Consider the following 13660-nt stretch of genomic DNA (forward strand, 5'->3'; position numbering starts at 1 on the left):
GTACAAGAGCCTCCTCTGGCCTCCACAGGAACTGTATGTATGTGGTACATTTAGATGCAGGCAAAACACCCAGACATGTACATAAAAATAAATATATTTAAATATGTATAAAAATAATAGAATTACCATAGTATCTAAGCAAGTCATTTCTGAGTATATTAAAAACAAACAAACAAACAAACAAACAAACAAACAAAGCCAACAACCAGAAAGCAGAAATCAGAGGAGGTATGAGTATATCCATGTTCATAGTCACAACAGCCAAGAGGGAGACATAATCTAACTGTCCACCAACAGGTGAATGGATACAAAATATGGTCCTCACATACAAATAAATATTATTTGGCCTTAAAGGGGAGGAAGATTCTGACATATGCTCGAACATAGATGCATCTTGGGGATATTATAGTAAGCATAACAAGTCAGTCACAGAATTTAACGGCTCAGAGTAAAACTAAATGCCACTCACAAGTGTCTTAAACTCCAGTTCCAGGGAGCCCTACGCTCTCTTCTGGCTTCATGCACAGACTGGGTTGACACATGCACAGGAGAAACCATACCCACAAAATAAAAATGAAAATGTATTTTTAAAATTTTTATTGAAAAGTTGTAAATGTTATAGTGTATATATTTCTTTCGTGCTAAAATAAACAATGGGAGAATGCCCTCTTGATGCTTAACTGACAGGAATTCTCCCCAAAGAAGGCACTAGGCCAGAGAACGCGCACCCTTGGGAGTGACCTCTGTGACACAGACCAGGGAGCTTTGGGGCCATTTGACGGCTCTGACAGGCAGGACGTGAGCAGCTGAAACTCTAGCCGGGTGGACAGAGCACGGGCTTCCTTTATCTCCCAAATCAGAGGGTCAGGGAGCCCAGCCTGGCCAGGAACAAAGCCAGGTGGGTAATTTAAAGGTACACTGGCCTCCGGTGAACAGTCCATGCCATTCTGCAGGGTCGCCTCCTACATCTGCCAGTAGGTACTGGCCGGAAGTATACGGTCTCAGGAAGCCCCAAACCATTCTCTTCTGGGCCTAGGGCTGCCTGACAGCCAGACAGGAAGGACAGTTGGACCTAGGTCCTTAAAGACTGGCAGAACGACCACTTCCAAATGTGGGAGACTGGTGTCTTCATTATTTTCCAAACACGACAGTAGAACATGGAGGCTTTGGAACCATTTGCATATTGGGAACCACTGGAGAGGTGCGATCACATAGCCTCACCAAGAGAAAAAGAATCAGAGCTTCCTTTCTCATTGCCTTCCCAAAGACCTTAGGGTAGGCACTCGCGGAAGGAGACCGTGAAAACGCAGAAATCCAAGTCCCTCTCCTTACTGCATGGCAACCCATTTGCTGCCCCACCGCCCAGCAACTCCTGGATTAATCTTTCTTTCTTTTCTTTTCTTTTCTTTTTTCCTTTTTCTGCTCAATGGATTGTGGTCAAGGCCATTGTAACGTGAGCAGTGCCTCGGAGGGGATTGGCCGAGGGGGCTGCGAGGGGCCCCTTTCACAGAGGGCTAATTGCGTTTCAGACCACCAGTATTCGGGAGCTACAGATGTCTTCCTTCATTTGCCTAGGCAGTACAATTGGGCCCATCTGTTGCATTTATTCCGCCCGCCCCGCCCCCGCCCTCGCCCCCGCCCCTCCCCTCCCTTGTCTGTGGAGCCTAAATTGAAAACTCATCAAAATGTAATCCAAGAGCAGTTTGGCCGACCGAGCTGCTGAGAAGGGGCTCGGTGGGAATAAAGGCCCCCCGCCACTTTTACACCCGGGCCAGAGCCTGGGGAGCCGGGTCACAGGCAGCCTTAGGGGGGAAAGTGAGAAGTGAGCCGGCAGATGGGCTGCTCCACGCGGCCCTATAACCTGATGCCTCGGAAGAGGGGCCCTAGCAACCGGCCGGAGGACGCCGCTGCCCTGGAGGTGGCGACCCCACCTCGAAGGCCTCGCCCCTGGCCCAGGATTTCAAACGGTGCTGGGGCCAGGGCTCATCACTCTCTGACCCCGATGTGCCCTCTCCAGCTCAAAGGGATTTCCAAGCACAGAGGGCAGGGATGGCTTGGTTTGTAAGGTTTAGGGAATTGGCACTGGATAAGGCAGCCTTCTGGCTGCCCCACCCTGCCCTACCCTGGATGTCCCTTTGCTCTGCCGCCCGCTGGCTAAGACCCTTCCTGGACCCACTCCCCCTTTCCCGAGTTCTAGGAAGGTATGTGGCTATGGCTCGCTTTTGAAGCCAAGGCTCTGATGGTGGTGGGGGCTTAAGGCAGAGGTCTACCTTTGCACAAGCCACAACTGGTTTCTTTTGTGGTCCCCTTTTCCAAACCCTACCCCCACCTAGGCCAGGAATGGCTTGTTACTCTACCACTCTGCACCCCACAACTGCTGGCCATACTCCTAACCAGTCTGTTGATGGGCTGGGGGCCACAGCTTCCAGTTTGTGTGGCCTTGCTGTTCTAGGAGCAATGACTGAGAGGAACAGCTATGTGTCTCACAGACAGACACCTCGGCACATTGTGAGCCTGCAGCTCTGTGGTACACATAGGTGCCTCTTTGTTGCTGAAGAGTTAGTTGTGTGTGGGGAGAGCTTATCTCAAACTTTTTGTTTTAATTAAAATCCTCAGTAAACAAACAAACCTACACACACACACACACACACACACACACACACACACACGCACACAAGAACATACACATGCATACATACACCTCTCAACCCAGCACAAAAACACACATACACACACACACACACATCTCCACCCAGCACACACACACACACACACACACACACACACACACACACACACACACACATACACACACACACACACACCCCTCAAACCAGCACAAACACACATAATTAAAGAAAAACATCTATTCGGTCCTCCTATCTCCTTATCTTCTGTGCCACCCCTCCCATACCCCATAGTTCCTGTTGCTTGTAGTTCACATTGCTTGAAGTTCTGGTCAGCTTCACCGCTGCATTGCTCTCAACACTCTTCAGAATGTGTGAAAAGAGAACAGTCCAAAGCACACGTGGCGATGCACACCTATAATCCCAGTCCTTGAATGGTAGAGTTAGGAGACACAGGAGTTTAAGTCTAGCCTTAACTACATATGAATTGGAGGCCCACTAAGCTACATAAGATTCTGTGGTCCTGAATTCCAGATTGAGCTGGAAACACTAGGCTGACCAAGGTGGTCAGTTCCTGGTGAGACTTGCCAAGGACACCTCCTCCCCTTCAGTGTCCCCAGGTCTTAATTAACTCTTTGCCAGATGAAAGAGAGTAGACTTCAGGTCGGGCTTGCCTGTCTTTGAATTGAAGTGTTAATTTGCTGCTGTGGAAAGTGAGAGTCTTGCCCTTCAGGAGCCTCCCTAAGCTGATTAGAACTGAGTTGGTGGTGTTGGTGGTATGTGGGGGCTGGGTCATAGGCAGAGTGTAGCCTTTGTGACAGGGAAGTGGGCCAGGGCCAAAGTCTCCCCACTTGCCTCATCTTGCCCACCAGCCACCAGGCAACACCTGCTCCAATGGATCTGCAAGACACTGACCCAGTCTCTGGCTCCTTCTGCTCTATCCTGATGATCAAGAGCCACCTCTTTCCTGTGAGTCTTCTGCTCATACATCATACTCATGGGATGACCCATCAGCCCCTCAGAGCCCTGCCTCATGCCCTCTCCTCTGTACCAGGGCAGAGCTGGACAGCTAGAACTTGAGAAGCACAGAAATGGGCATCCCTGAACCAATCCTGTCTTCAGTCCTAACCCCCCTGACCTATGTGTCCCTTGCAGCTCCATCCTGGGGCAGAGCTGGCTTGGTGAAGCTCTGGAAGTAAGCAGGGGGGCTATAGCCTGCTTTTCATCTCTCACTAGCTGAGTGACTTTCAGTAAATGACCTCATTTTTCTTGTTTGTTAAGTATTAGTCCCTGTTCTGCCTGCCCATGAATCTAGGCACCTGTGAGCTGCTCCACACAGGGTCACAGAGCCAGCCTTGGTTTGAGACCCGGTGTTCAGCAACTCTCCTCCTTCAAGGCCTTCATGGTCTCTGGCCCAGGTCTCTATCCCCTGGGCTTGCTCTTTCTGAGGGTGCCACTGCACTGTGTCATGGGACTGGCACATCGTTGAGTCTAGGAACTGCTCTGCTGGGCTGTGGCTTTAAAAGCTCCCTTCCCTAGATAGAACTTACATTCCCCAGCTAATAGTTTTCCTCCCTCCCTCCATCTTTGTTTCTTAGCTTTTTGTCTTGTCTGTTCTTATCTTTGAATGAAGAATGTGTGTAAATGAGATAGTCCCCATTTAGTCCACATTCATATTCTATCAACTAAACAGCCCCAGCAAAGAGAAAGTATAGATTTTTCACTGATTACCCCAGAGATCTTGGAATGGAATCAAAGGCCCAAGGTCAATGGGGGCATTACTTATACATTCAGTTTACATGTGTGAGGGCAAATCTTAGGATATCTTTTTAGAAACAAAATGGTAGACTAAAAGGAGCACTCATTTTTAGTATATTCAACTATCTACCAACACCTGTGTATCATGGAAGCCACCGAGGTCCTTTTGTCCCCTGATCCACACATTTGCTTGGGTGGTTGCCAGGGATGTATGACTGGAATTGTGTCTTTCTTATAGTTTATTTGAATGTTGCTTCTTGGTTTATTGAGAGACAACCAGGTTAACACCTTTACTTGCTGATCAATAAAGGTCAGAGTCGGCAGAGCTCCCTTTGAAAGGTGTTCAGGCTCTTCCGAGATACCTTCTCACAGTGATGACAATGACTAGTGCTGGTTAAACTTGCACTGTATGTTACTCTTGGCAGTCACCTATATGCAAGCTGCATGTGAGGAAACAGGCACAGGGAGACCAAGCCACTTGCCTGAACTCACCATCTAAGGAATTCAATGCCCAGGTCTCAGTGTGAACTTGGCATGCTGTGACAAATAGAAACAATTGAAGTACTTGTGTAACCCTGTCTGTTTCTGGCTTCTGATTGAATGTGAAAGTGAGCACAGCTTCCATTTGAGCTCTGACTACAGGAGACTTCACACCTACCAAGCACAATTACTATGGGTGTCCTTAGAAAAGAGAGGTACAGAAATGGAAGTGCTAACATTGTACAGAGCATCCTATCTCAGGAAGACAGGAGAAAAGGGAAAGGGTGGACACAGGAGAGAATGAATATCGGGAGAGTGTTATAAGTGTCTTACATGGTCAGTCACTCATTGTGCAAGGCTTTGGCAGAGCCTGTGAGAACTTCATAGTCTAGAGGAGAGAAGAATGCTTTATTTGGCTCTGTCTTTCCTTGGTTGAAGGTCCTTCTTGGTACCGCCACATGACCTTCAGATGTCACCAGGAGGCCATTCCTGAGCTGTTTCTAGTGGCATCTGCGACAAAGGTATGTTATACTGGGAGAACCAACTCTTCCTTCGAGTGACCCAAGTTCCACAGCCCTGATGGAATGAGCTAGGCAGAGTGTGTATGGTGGAGGATGGCTCGAGGCAAGAGATGCTATTTGTGACAGAAGGTGCCAGAAATAGTGTCTATGCCTGCCAGAAAGCAAGACTAGTGTGCAGATGCTGGCTGGTACCTTAATGTCTAAGAACTGTTCTTAGAATTCTCATCCTTACATCAGTCTCACATTTCTGTAATGAGATCTGATGTCCTCTTCTGGTGTGCATGAAGACAAAGCACTCATATACACAAACAAACAAACAAACAAAAAACAAGCAAGCAAATAAGAATCATGGCCTCTCTGCTTCATGAGACCCATAGGACCAAGTTTCCCCCATCCCTAGTCTGTGCCTTTCTCACATCATCTAAGCTGGTGGTACTACTCCAATGGCAGGGTGAAAGAAGAGACTAAGACAAGGCAGAGAGCAGGCTATAGTTCTTTGAAGGGTTTTCTGGAAGTAACTACAAGTAGCAGTTTATACTGCTACTTTGTTTATAAAGCACTGGTCAGAACAGAGCCACAATAGAGACCCGACAATGTAGCTCTTCTCTTGACAATTTACCCAGCTAGAAATTCGGCTACTTTTAGAGAGGAGATAACCAGAGGCCTCTGCCATAGACATGTAACACACTAACACAAGGTGGTGATGGTAATGGGGGACTCTCCTGGAGGATACGGCATCCTAGAAGTGTTGTGGATGGTGGCAGTGGTTTCATGGGCAGTTTGTTGTTGTTTGTTTTGAGACAGGGTCTCACTGTGTAACTATGACTGACTGGCCCTGGAGCTTACTGTGCAAACCAGGTTGGTTGGCCTCAAACTCATAAAGATCTGTCTACTATTGCCTCCTGAGTGCTGAGACTAAAGGCATGCATCTGAATATCCAACTACCCTAGATATCTTCAAAGATAAATGGGTGGGGCTATAGAGATAGTTCAATGGTTGAAGAATACTTGTTGCTCTTGCAGAAAATCCAGATTTGCTTCTCAGCACCCACATAGTGGTTCACAGACATTCTTAACTCCAGTTCCAAGAGATCCACTGTCTGACTTTCCAAAGCACCAACCATGCATGTTGTGCACATACACATATGCAGGCAAAACAGTCACACATAAAATAAAATGAATAAATCTCAAAAAAGGAGGAGGAGGATATGGGGCCTTGAGAGATGGCTCAGAGGTTAATAGCATTTGTTGCTCTTGCAGAGGACCCAGGTTTGGTTCCTAGCACCACATGGTGGCTTGCAATTATCCATAGCTATAGTCCCAGGGCATTTGTCACCCTCTTTTGACCTTCTTGGGTACCAGGCACACATACAGTACACATACATACAAGTAGGCAGAACATTTATACACATAAGTAAATATAAAAATATTTTTAAAAATATGGATCAGAGCAGATAGTTCATAGAGGAGGGAGAGGCTCGGCTGAGGGAATGTGTACTGAACAAAGGCTGCAGTCCAGAAGCATGCCTGCATGCATGTGCACATGTGTGTGTGCTCATGTGAGTGTGTGGGGTGCTGTGGAGAGCTGACTCATGGGGGACCTGTAAGTCACATCCTTGGGGCAGTGGGGAGCCCCTGACATGTTAGTACAGGAAATGTGAAATCATGGAGTGGGGAAAGGGAGGGGGAAAAAGAAGGAAGCCTCTCTGGTTGCTGGGCTGAGGATGGGGAGAGGGGGGAGTGGAGGGAAGATGGGATTATTCACTTGATTTGGGCATGGGTGGGTGCCCAAGGGTGGAGAGGACAATGGTAACAGAGGTTACTGAAAAACTGGGCTGGACAGAAGTCTGGGGCCTAAGCCAGGCAAGCATGGGCATGTGTGAGTGTCTGTGAGGTTTGGGGGGTAGGACAGTAGTGGACGACATCTGTATCTGGAGCATGGCTCTGAGCAGGACAGCTCAAGTAGTGACAGCTGAAGGTCCCTGCTGTCACTTGGAACCTGGAGGTGTGGCCAGCTCTTCAGGGCCAGGCCTGATTTTTGTCACCAAATCCCTAGATCTCCAGAGCTGAGGTCAGGTGGAGAGGGAAATTGAGCCTGTGTTGTGGCTCCAGGACAAATAGCAGTTACAGTCTGTGGTGACAACTGTGGCTGTTGTCACCCTCAGAGTCATTATCCTTGATATAGCCTGTGTGTGTGTGTGTGTGGGGGGGGGAGCACATCGGCTAAGAACTGAGGGTCAACTGCCAATGCCTATAGTCTAGTGGCGAGAGCGTCACTGGGAAACCAGGGAGGCCTATGGCTGAAGGAAAGCTCTCAGCATGATGGGACAGGCGCCAGGGCTGTTCTCCGGGTCCCCTCAGGGGATAATGAGGACTTCAGAAAGAACTCTGGGCTGAAAGAGGTTTTAGTTCCTTGTTTGGCAGCTTAAAAAAAAGGCAAACAGAGGCCTTTCTCCTTTGGGGATCAGTGTGAATCCCAGAAAATCCCATTATTTCTCTTTGAGATCAGTGGCCTGCTCTTGAGAGCTTTCTCTGCCCCAAGGCAACAGCCACCTCTTAGCTCCTTGAAACCATCCTGCCCCTGTGTGGCCCTAAAGGTGAAGAGTCCAGGGCACAGGTGACACCCAGCTGACCGGACTTTCTTCTTAATCTTTCCATTGAGTGTAGTTACTAAGAGAGGAACCGTTATTACCAGTAGTCCTTCGAGAAGACGGTAATGGGGCTTGGGGTGGGAGGGTAGGCATGAGGTGGGAAACACTACGTGGGGGAGGGGAGAGACCTTTTTCAATGGTCTTCTCTTCCAGGAGGATGGCAGAGAGGTCCCAGTTCTCTGGACTTCTTTGGGGCCTGCCCTTGGAGGGTCACCTGCACCAGGATTCTTAGCAGGCTGGACAAATGGCAAAGAAGAATGACCATGTGAGTGTCCGCTAACATTGAACAAAGCTTTACAAAGGAACCTGGCGCCGGGCGGCGCTTCCTGATGTATGTATAGCCATATCTGTGAGGAACATTGCCATGCCCATTGGACAGATGAGGCTGAAGCATGGAGAACAGAGTCCCCTGTGATGTGAGAGGTCTGTCATACATGCTAAGGCCTCCAAGGAGTTATACTGACTCACAGAAGGAGGCAACCGACATTAGGAACCTATCCAGATAAGGCCACTTCGCATCATCTGGCTTTCTGGCTTTGCATTTGGGGGCTCCCCAGGGCCACTGTTCTAAGCCTGCAGCCCCCCCCCACCTCTGTGTTCTGAGGAGCTTCTGAAAGGAGGTCCCTGGCTATGTGGCAGGCCCTGGACCAAGTGGTTCCCACAATGGTTTCCTAGTTCTCTCCACTGAGCAAACATGAGGTTTTGAGTCTTGACTTGAGGGACTTGTGTTATTCGCTGAGTTCTGAGATGCCTCTCCAGTGAGACATTCTGTAAAGCGGGGAAAGATTTTTGCCTTTCTGTCGGGCCTGTTCTCGGAGTCCTTCTGAAAGGGTAGGTGCCCCTTGCACAGTCATCTAAATCAGAACACACCCTCCCCTGAGCCTGTCCTCTCGGAAGCCCAGGAACAGAAGGAAGCCCTTCTGTTTCCAAGATCCCTGTCGACCCTTGCACACTTGCACACGCAGACACAAGGACCTTACACACTTGCATGCCTAGGCATGGGGAGGACATTTAGAGATGAGCAGAGAGGATTCTTTCATTAGCATAACAAGGGGGCCATTGAAATAGTCGCTCCAGTCTGCACTTGAGGGCTGTTGTTCTTTCAAGTGGGGAAGTCCCCGGCTCTGAGAGCCTGCACACTGGCTTTGAGCTGCTGCTGCAGGAGGCTGCCCTTTCCTCCCCCCACCCCCACCCCCTTGCAGTGCAGGATGGTGGGATGGGAGGCTGTGGTGATTTCTCTTGGTTTGGGGAATGGTTCTCACATTGGCAGTCCATGGCTTGGGTCCAGGGGCTTTGCAGAAGATGCCCTTGTGGAAGCCTGAGTCTGGCCCTGGTTTTCCCTCTTGCAGCTGTTGTCCTACTTGAGGTGACAGTGACTCTTTTCTGTGGCTCCTTTCACTTGAGCAAGGGCCTCACATCAGTGTGGGGGAGCTCTCCTAGGCCTCTTAACCCAGGTAGCTTCTGGGCAGAACGAGATAGGATTTGTACACTTATTTTGCCTAGAGAAGGAGCCAGGAGAGAAGCAGTGGTGAGATGTCAAAGGTTAAGAGGGGTTAAGCCTTCACCTCTGAAGGTCACCTGTCAGCCCCAAGACAAATATCTCATAAGCTCCATCCTGAAATCTAGCTCAGCGGAGCACCCAAAAGCCATGGTGGCCAGCCATTTACCAAGGACCTATACTGTCCTCCTGGCACGGAGTGCCTGTACCCCAACTTCTCGCTTTAATCCCGGCTCTGGTTTGAAGCCACCCATCACCTCTCAGAGCTGCAGCTTCCTCTTATTTCCAACAACAAGCTTGGGCTGATTAGGGACACATGACTCTTGCTCTGATCAGCCGGAGCCCTTCCGTGCACTTCTGCTCTTGGGCAGTGAGAGAGAGTTCAGGTAGACAAGACAGAGAAGGGTTCCCCTCGCTCCCCCACTGCAAGGATGCCTGAAGGCATCTGTCACATCTTTCTCCTGGGAAGATGCAGGTGATCAGGATAGATCCTGCAGGTCTGTAGCTAAGGACTATGGAGGGGTGTGCTCCCCTAACTCAGCCTCTCCCTCATTCTCCTCTCTACTTCCAGAGAGGCTCCAGTGTTGGCTCTGAGCTGCCTGATTCATTAAGCCCGATCAAGGTTAATACATAGATGGGAGCTCCCAATAGGAGCAGGGGTGGGTGCTGGTTAGCTTTTTGCCAACTTGATAGAGGCTGGAATCGTTTGGGATGAAGGAGCCTCAACTGAGAAAACACCATCAAATTGACCTGTAGGCACATCTATGGGAGCAATTTCTTGATTAAAGATTGATGAGAAAGGGCCAAGCCCCCTGATCAGGTAATCCTGGAGGGGAGATATATCTATCTATATCTATATCTATATCTATATCTATATCTATATCTATATCTATATCTATATCATCTATCTATATCTCTATCTCTATCTCTATCTCTATCTCTATCTCTATCTCTATCTCTATCTCTATCTCTATCTCTATCTCTATATCATCTATCTACACCTACATCTATCTATCTATCTATCTATCTATCTATCTATCTATCTATCTATCTATTTATCTATCTATCTATCTATCTCAAGCCATGGAAGCATTCCTCCATTGACCCCTGCTTCAGCTCCTGCCTCCATGTTCCTGCCTTGACTTCTCTCAGTGAAGGGCGGTGAGATACAATAACCCCTCCCCCTCTCTGAGTTGCTTTTGGCCATGTCTTTACCACAACAAGTTTACCTTTAGGTAAACTAAGGCAGAGGGCAGGGCCAATGGAAGGGTTAACAGGAGCCAGTCAGGATGCTGTCTTCCCCAAGTTAGCCAGCTGTGTAGCTTGCACAGAAGGGATACACAGAACCTGTGGGTGATTTCACTTTGATGAACATCCTAGGGACAGGGGCTGGTGGAAAAAGACATTGGGTGACAAATTATTCATACATCCTCCCTCCGTCTTCGGGGGTCTCTGTTCCCATGTGTAGAGACATTCAAACGACCATCCCCAGGTGCTTAGGTTAAGGCCAGAGACTTGAAGATTGCCTTTTCTTATTTAAGCAAGATAGAGGCAGGCAGCTGGTCAGAGGAAAGGGCACTAGAGATTCCTCAGGACCACAACCAAGGACTCCTGGGGGGGGGGGGGGGTGGAAGGCATGGTTCTGGAATCAGGAGGAATGAGAAGCCATCCTGGGCTGGATTGTCTGACTCATGCAGGTTACCTGGCTTCCAGGTGCCTGTCTGCTGGGCCTCCTTTTGTGTAGTGGACTCATACTGATGCATCCATGAGATAAACCTACTTGGTGGGGTGTCTGAAACATAACAAACACTTAACTAGCAGGCTCTGTGTGTGTGTGTGTGTGTGTGTGTGTGTGTGTGTTTGTGAAGAGGGGGAAGCATATTCTGTAGTCTCAGTATTCAGGATGTGGATGCAGGAGGATTGCCATGAGTTGAGGAATTCCGTGCTACATAGTAAATTCCAGGCCAGCTGGGACTATAGAATGAAATCTTGTCCCCCAGATGAAAAGCTTGACAGATGCTGTACAAACAGCAAGAAGAAACATTGACTATGGTGTTTGCTGGCTGAGGCCTCTGCTACGTTCTCCCAGGCCTGGAGACAATGAGGGTTCCACCGAGAAACTCTAGTAATCATGGACATTTTCTCTCTCTCTCTCTCTCTCTCTCTCTCTCTCTCTCTCTCTCTCTCTCTCTCTCTCCCTCCCTCTCTCTCTCTCTCTCAAATGCAGGGGTCAGCAGTTTATAGTTTGTAACATTTGATCCTATCAATAGTCCCTTAGAGCAGGGGCACTCCTGCCCCAAAGCTTGGAGGCAGGTCTGTTCTTATATCCAATCTTGGATTGGGTCCAAGTCTTGGAATCAGAGTATTTTTTAAAGTTATTTTATGTATATGAGTAGTACATTATAGCTGTCTTCAGACACACCAGAAGGGGGCATCAAGTCCCATTAGAGATGGTTGTGGGCCACCATGTGATTGCTGGGACTTGAACTCAGGGCCTCATGGAAGAGCAGTCTATGCTCTTAACCGATGAGCCATCTCTCCAGCCCCAGAATCAGAGTCTTGAAATGACCCGGATCTTGTACCTGGGCTCAAAATCTCGGAGGTCCATGCCTGTGTTTTTGTGAAGGAGAAAGAATTGGAGAGATACACAAAGAAAGGCAGCCAATGGAGGCAGAAGGAGTTATATTGCGTTGTCTGCACATCAACCCTGAGCAGAGAAGCCTAGGTCTTTCTTTCCACTTTGCGGTGGGAAGGTCTCCTTCCGGAGGATTTGAGGCTAAGTGGAAGGGGCGGGGCTTATGATGTTGCCTCCCACAGCAGGCATGGTTGAGGCAACAGGGTAAGTGGCTGCTCCTTGTGAGGTTAGAGGGCAGAGAGGAGGCCCGTTCACCTGGATGTACATCCCCTGGGTCATCATCCCGCGGGTCCCCAGTTTAGATGTCGCTGTCATGACAGAGCTACCTTATTCTGGATGACCCAAGACAGACTCTCTCTGTGCCATCATCCCAGCTGTGAAATAAAGCTGATGCCAGTGCCTTTGCAGGCATATTCAGAATAAGACACCCAACAGGAATCAGTCAAGCCAGGAGTAGAGCTTTCATCTCCTTTCTGCTTAGCGCTCTTCGAGACTTTCAGGGCTGCCTTAATATCGTGCCAGGATACAGGGCCTCAGAGGAAAAGAACTAAGATTCTTCAATTTAATGTGTATATTTTGTCTGTGTATGTGAATGTGCACAACAATCGGGTTGTGAGCCACCATACAAGTGCTGGAGCCAAACCAGTGTCCTCTGCAAGATCAAAACCAGCTCTTCATCACTGAGCCACCCACCTCTCCAGCTCCACTGTTGACCATGGGAATAATTAAAGGGTCTCCACTCCTGAGACCTTAAAACACACGTCACCTTGACTCAAGGTCTTTTGGGGGGGGGTGTTGGTTTTTGAGACAGGGTTTCTCTGTGTAGCCCTGGCTATCCTGGAACTCACTGTGGTGCAGGCTAGCCTCAGGAACTCAAGAGTTCTGCCTGCTTCTGCCTATGAAAGCTGGGATTAAAGATGTTCACCACCACTGTGCCTGGCAAGGACTCTAAAGTCTAAATCAGGAACTCGCAGGAGGGTTTTGAGAGAGGAGGAGTTGGGGAGCCTCTGTTTGACACGAAGAGTAAGAATGGTTTGGATAATGTCTGACTCATATTTAGGTAATTCTGGGTACTGGAGTAGTTCTGACCCCAAAGGCTTAAGACAAAAAGCAACGTCTAATTGCCCAATGAATTGGTCATGCTGTCCTCAGACTCAAGGACCAGAAGCCAGCAGTCTTCCTTATGCTTGGCTAAAGACTCCTCAGACTTCAGGAATACTCCTGCCTGGCTCTACCTTCTCCTGTTATTGCCACATTGTCTCTGAAGGTAGAAATTAAGGGCAGGGACCACCAGCCGGGGGGGGGGGGGGGGGGGGGGGGGAGGATAGGCCCTTCCTGGTCTGTGAACAGACAAGCCCCTGCCCTGCTCCCATCAAATTCTCCAGGGCTTGAAGTCCCTGCTGGTCTTCCTCAGAGGGCTTGGAAAAGGGTCCCCTGAATTCCAAGGAGAGATTTAAAGGAAACCTTTAAGGTAATTTAAGCCTTTAAGTA

Source organism: Mus musculus, chromosome 13, assembly GCF_000001635.26.
Source record: "Mus musculus strain C57BL/6J chromosome 13, GRCm38.p6 C57BL/6J".
NCBI lineage: Eukaryota > Metazoa > Chordata > Mammalia > Rodentia > Muridae > Mus > Mus musculus.